Genomic DNA, 6,000 nt, shown 5'->3' on the forward strand with positions numbered 1-6,000 from the left:
ATTATACCCCACCCTCTGTTCCACTCAGGTAGCTTTGGCCCAAATTCAGTTCACTGGCCTGAAGGAAGCTAAATTAATATCCTACATGTACTAGTCTCTATCTGCTGCCAACTGAAAGAAGAGAGGGGCATCTCTAGAGGGTGAATCAGGTGTTTGATCTTTTTAAGTCTCCATGGAAGTAGAGAAATCTTTAACGTAGTGAATCTATCCTGTGAATATGTCTCCAGGGACCTTCACAAGATGGTACTGTGGAACTAGTGTAAATCACAGTCAGTTTCTCAATCTGAGAAGAAATTTACTCTCCTACACAAATTGGAGGGACAGTATTAGAGGTTTCTATTATATTTTGATTTTTTAATTGTATTTTTCCTGTTGAAGAAAAGGTTAAAATACCTTAAAAAGCATAATGATAATTTTTAATGGTGTTTAATATTAACATTTAATGTGGTTAAGTGGAAATCTCTGCAGTGAGATATGAACACATCAGATGCAATTTAACATTTCAGAACTAACAAATGAAAAAAAAAAGAATTATGATACTTGATGGAAACTCAGGTAAATTTTCTTTGAAAAAATATTCTTCCTAATGTCCTAATTCAAATTTGGAAACTTTTCAAAAGCATCAATCTCTTTTTCAACAAAACTATATTTGTAGTGGAAAAATACATTAATTATACAATTTCTAATTGTCTTTATTTATTTTCACCTCATTAGCTGCCAGCAGACTACTTTGCTGCTTGAGGGGAAAGAGAACCTTGACCAAATGACACGAAAGCTGGAGCAATTCCATAATTGAGTGTTTGTGTTCACATGCAAATCTATTTATTCTGGTTTGATTTGCTAGCTCCCCTTTACAGTATGACAGGTAAACAAAAATATCTTCCTTTTTAATTAATGGCTGTCAAAACTGAACTGTATTTACGTTCTAAAATAAATCCTTGGCATTAGTTTCAGGCTTTAGAAATACATTTTCATTTAGTGTGTTAAATGTAGAATTAATTTAATTCTAGTCCTTTAGAATTAAGCAAGACATGTAGTCTGGGCTTATAGAGCCATCCTAGAAACAGAATATTATTGTACAGTTTAGTAGGAGTTCATCACTTCTTTCTAGCCTTTTCCTTAGTGATCTCACCAAGAAAAATAGTGGTTTCCTCCACTTGGAAGGCAAATTCTACTCTTAAGATAAACTTGTTTTTGATTTAGAAGATCCATTTTCAAATAACAATTAGATTTGGGATAAAATGAGACCTTCTCAAAGATGTTCTAACTTAGATCTAGCAAAAGTTATTGAAAGAGATAGGAAAAGGTTCATGAATTGTATAAATAAAGGAAGGAAACAGCTGCTGTGCTGTACGAGTAGTCTGGACACTAAAGCTGCAGTACATGTGGCTATAAATAATTAATAAGAACAGAGACATTAAATGTGAGGTCTATTAACTATGGCTAACAGGAAAAAGGGTATGGAAATGAAAATAGCCACAAGTGAAGGTGTAAGTGAAATACATGACACTGAACCCATGGAAATTAGAGGGACTAAACTATTTTTGCCATAATTCTATATGAATCACAGAACCACAAAATCACAGAATAGTTTAGGTTGGAAGAGATCTCTGGAGATCATCTAGTCCAACCTCCCTCCTCAAGCAGGGTCACCTAGAGCATATTGCCCAGGATCACATCCAGACGGGTTTTGAATATCTCCAGCAAAGGAGACTCCACTACCTCTCTGGGCAACCTCTTCCAATGCTCTGTCACCCTCACAGTCAAAAGGTTTTTTTCTCAGGTTCAGATGGAAATGCCTGTGGTTCAGTTTCTGCCTGTTGCCTCTTGTCCTGTTGCTAGGCACCACGGAGAAGAGGCTGGCCTCTTGACACCCTCCCTTCAGATATTCATACACACTGATGAGATTCCCTCTGAGTCTTCTCTTCTCCAGGCTGAACAGGCCCAGCTCTCACAGTCTTTCTTCAGAGGAGAGATGCTCCAGTCCCCTCATCATCTTTGGAGCCCTCCGCTGGACTCTCTCCAGGAGTGCCACGTCTCTCTTGTCCTGGGGAGCCCAGAACTGGACACAGTACTCCAGGGGAGGCCTCCCCAGGGCTGAGGAGAGGGGGCAGGATCACCTCCCTCCACCTGCTGGCAACACTCTGCCTCATGCACCCCAGGATCCCATTGGCCTTCCCGGCCACAAGGGCACACTGCTGGCTCTTGCTTAACTTGTTGTCCACCAGCACTCCCAGGTCCTTCTTCATGGAGCTACTTTCCAGCAGGTCAACACCCAGCCTGTACTGGTGCCTGCGGTTATTCCTCTCTAGGTGCAGGACCCTGCCCTTGCCTTTGTTGAACTTCAGGAGGTTCCTCTCCGCCCAGCTCTCCAGCCTGTCCAGGTCCCTCTGAATGGCAGCACAGCCCTCTGGTGTGTTAGCCTCTCCTCCCAGTTTAGGATCATCAGCAAACTTGCTGAGGGTGCACTCTGTCCCTTCCTCCAGGTCATTGAGGAATACATTGAACAAGACTGGACCCAGCACTGACCCCTGGGGGACACCACTAGCCACAGGCCTCCAACTTGACTCTGCGCCATTCACCACAACCCTCTGAGCTCGGCCATCCAGCCAGTTCTCAATCCACCTCACTGCCCACTCGTCTAGCCCACACTTCCTGAGCTAGAACTGGCATGGGAAAACCAGGGTTCCATTTTGTATAAGTTAACAAGCCAGGAGTAATATCATCAGATTAGAAAATGACAAATATCTGAGGAATAGGCCAGATACAGCCTGATTAGTCTGACCTCATTGGTATACAGGCATTGTGTGTGTGTGTGTGTGTGTGTGTGTGTGTGTGTGTTTGAGAGAGAGAGAGAGAGAGAGGGAGAGAGAGGGAGAGAGAGAGAGAGAAATTATTAAAATGACAAAGCTAATGGAAGCTGAAATAAAATGCATTATGGTTCATGGCAGGATAATTTTACTGGATTAACCTAGTGTATTTCCCTAACAACAAAATGGATTGTTTTTAGGCAGACAAGATTGACTTTTTTTCAGATGTGGATTGAAATAGTGTCTTTGATGTAGGGCCTAAAAGAAGTTATCTCTAGACCTGGAAAAGATGTTGATAAAGGTGGAAGGAGAATTTGCTAAATGCAAACTCCTTTAGCAATATGCAAAAACTGAGATGGAAACGAGTACAGGAGTTCCTCAAGCATCTGTCTTGGACTGATCATAGGCACTACTTTGAGACCTATGAGACCCTAAAAAGCAGAAGTGTAATGATTAATATTGCTGATGATATAAACCTAGACTACACTGTTAATATGAAACAAAAGAATTTTATTTGATGAGGATAGGATTACTTTAGAGATTAGTGTTAGATGAAATTCAGCAGGGAAAGATACAAAACACTAAGGAAACACTAAAGGGTGTGAGAGATATGGGTGAATTAGTTGATTATATCATGATTCTGATCTATTAAAGTGATGTAACCATAAAAAAGGGCCGATGTGATCATAGGGTGTATCAAGAAAAGGTATTTCCGCTGAGGTAGGGAAAAACTAGTGATCTATACCAGATACAAATAGAACTTAATTTGTGAGATTAAGTACACTACCAACTATTTCTCTCCAAGAGGGTAAACTAGATTAAATGCAGAAAAGCACTACTAGGATGCTCAAAGGAATGAAGAATTCATCATAAAAGGGCAATAGACTAGAAAAGTTTGGATTGATCATCCTGTCTAAAAGAAGGCAGAAAACAGTTATAATTGCTCTTTGAATATATATGGAAGCTAAATTATTACTGGAAGGTAGCAGAGCTAATGCCATTAAGACAGAGTCTAGCAGATTCATGACTTTCAGAGCAAAAGGACTGATTCATATGAGAAGGAGCTTTTGAAACAGAACAACATGTTTAAAGGAAGGATATGTTTTAGCTACCTCTTGTTTTGTGGAACTGAAGTGAGAAATGAAGTAGTATAGAAGAGATGAAAATGCCATGCACACCTTGCCAAAACCCAGTAAAGTTGGACTTGTACTACCTTAGAAGCGGTTACAAACAAAATTGTTTTCAATTTCTATCTTATTTGTGTTTTTCTTGTTTTAGATGAAAACTGTATCTTTATGTGGATAGTTTTATTTCTAGAACAATTCCTACAGCTCTCAAGTAGTTCAACTAAGTTGGATTTTTTTCTAACTACTCCAGAAAATAGTGCTATTTAAGCAATTACAACATCCCTCTGATTGAAATTCAGCTGCTTCTTTTTATTTCTCTTTAGGTGTTTAATAATAATTATAAGAAAACGCCCATCCAAATCTCTGACTATGAAATCTGTAATCCTTTATCTTTTCCATTAAACTATATATCATTGTGAGGTGTCACTTTATCTATTTAAAATAGAAGACTCCTGCTCTTTCCTACATATGCTTAGTTTTTTTGTTTGTTTGTTTGTTTTATGGGCTTTTATCCAAGCTCTGTTCTGTTGTACCTTGCTTTGCAAACCCTCCTTTTCATTGCCATCTTCCATTAGTGATTGACATCTATCACAGTCTGTGTTATCATATAGTTGAACACAAGAACAACCATATATTTTCATCCTGAATGATTTTTAAAATTTTTTTACTTTACTTACTCTTAAACAAAAACAAGAATATTAAAATGATTAGATGTTTCTACTGATGCAAACAGACTTCAGTAGAGCTATGTTGATTTGCATGGTTCACAACCTGGCCTTATGGGAGTAACTCCTTCTTTGTCCTAAGACTATCTTGTTCTTCCAGGATACTCTGCAATAAGTCCTGTTTATGTGACTTAGAAATTAAAAATAAAATAGGAAAGGGAGATATTTGTGTTTCATGGTCACATGCATTGCACTTTGTGCAGGGGTTCAGTTAAGTGGAAACTGTCTGTCTGAGTTTGTTTAAACAAGGTTATTATTTGGTACATTTGCAAATTGTTGTGTGAAATGAACATCATTTTAAAAAAAATCCATTTCTGTATATTTGAAGTATGTATTTTAATTAAAAAATGTTTTTATAAGATTTCAGCTAGTTCAAACTATCATCACACAAAGCATGGAAATATATTCACCTGGGACCACAAAGCACATGTTGAAACTTGCCTTATTCACATTGATATAGCTAAGGAAGTTGGGAATTAATCCCCTAGGCATGTTAATGCGCTTTTTTGACAACTGTTATTAACTCTAACAAGGTATTTAAATTGCAGATATTCTGATGAGTGAATATTCAAAAGGCACTTGACAGCCAAACACCAGCGTCCCAGATGCTCTTTTCTGTTGCAAGCACATCCTGTGACTTCAGCTTCAGTATAGTTTATTCAGTCTCTTAGAGCCCTGGCATCAAAGTGATAAGAGAAGGTGAAAATGATCATCAAAGCAAAGAAGTAGACTGTGTTAATTTGAAGAACTGAATACATTATCAACAGAGAGTAATCATATGTATTCATTTTACTGCTTTTCTATCTCCATTTTCCTACTGAGAAAAAGTATCTTGCCAATTGGTAAAAACCTGAGCTCTTTCAAATATTTTTAGCAGATAAATTTTTCAACTGTCATCCTCTATTAGTCTGCAATTGAGTAGGGAAAGTTAAGTGTAATGTTAATAATTGATCTAAAGTTTCTACTCTGACTGTACATAGGTGCCACATTATACATCCTGGAAACACAGTAATAGTAATTATATAACCCTAACCCTAAGAAAGCTAAATGCATTCAGAAGTACAAGGCAGTACGACGTGTTGTAAAAAGTACTCCATAAAATAACTTTACAATGCATGGTTAGATGACTGTATACTCTACAGCTCCCTGACTCCCAGACTACATTTAGGAGGCAGGAATCATGAAACAGTGGCTAGGGCATGGCAGGAGAAGGGAGAAATGTACTTTCAACAGATTTGCTTGATACTGAAATCTGACCTCGAGTTTGTGGCTGCTTGAATCCTTCCTGAATCGCTATTTAATAACTGTTTTAATAACATGTACCAGCTTTCATTTTTC

At 38.0% G+C, this 6,000-nt stretch overlaps 1 long non-coding RNA gene across 3 annotated transcripts in view; it reads left to right on the top strand.

The window, feature by feature from the left end:
* The window catches only part of LOC104142994 (uncharacterized), a 92,259-nt gene extending 86,546 nt beyond the window's left edge, over positions 1-5,713 (top strand). For all 3 annotated transcript variants that reach the window (XR_011139439.1, XR_693819.2, XR_693818.2), the window contains one exon: positions 5,211-5,713. This is a non-coding gene — a long non-coding RNA (uncharacterized lncRNA). The remainder of the gene's footprint in view (positions 1-5,210) is intronic.
* Positions 5,714-6,000: the final 287 nt, after the last annotated feature.

The sequence above is a fragment of the Struthio camelus genome, chromosome 2, assembly GCF_040807025.1.
Source record: "Struthio camelus isolate bStrCam1 chromosome 2, bStrCam1.hap1, whole genome shotgun sequence".
Classification (NCBI taxonomy): domain Eukaryota; kingdom Metazoa; phylum Chordata; class Aves; order Struthioniformes; family Struthionidae; genus Struthio; species Struthio camelus.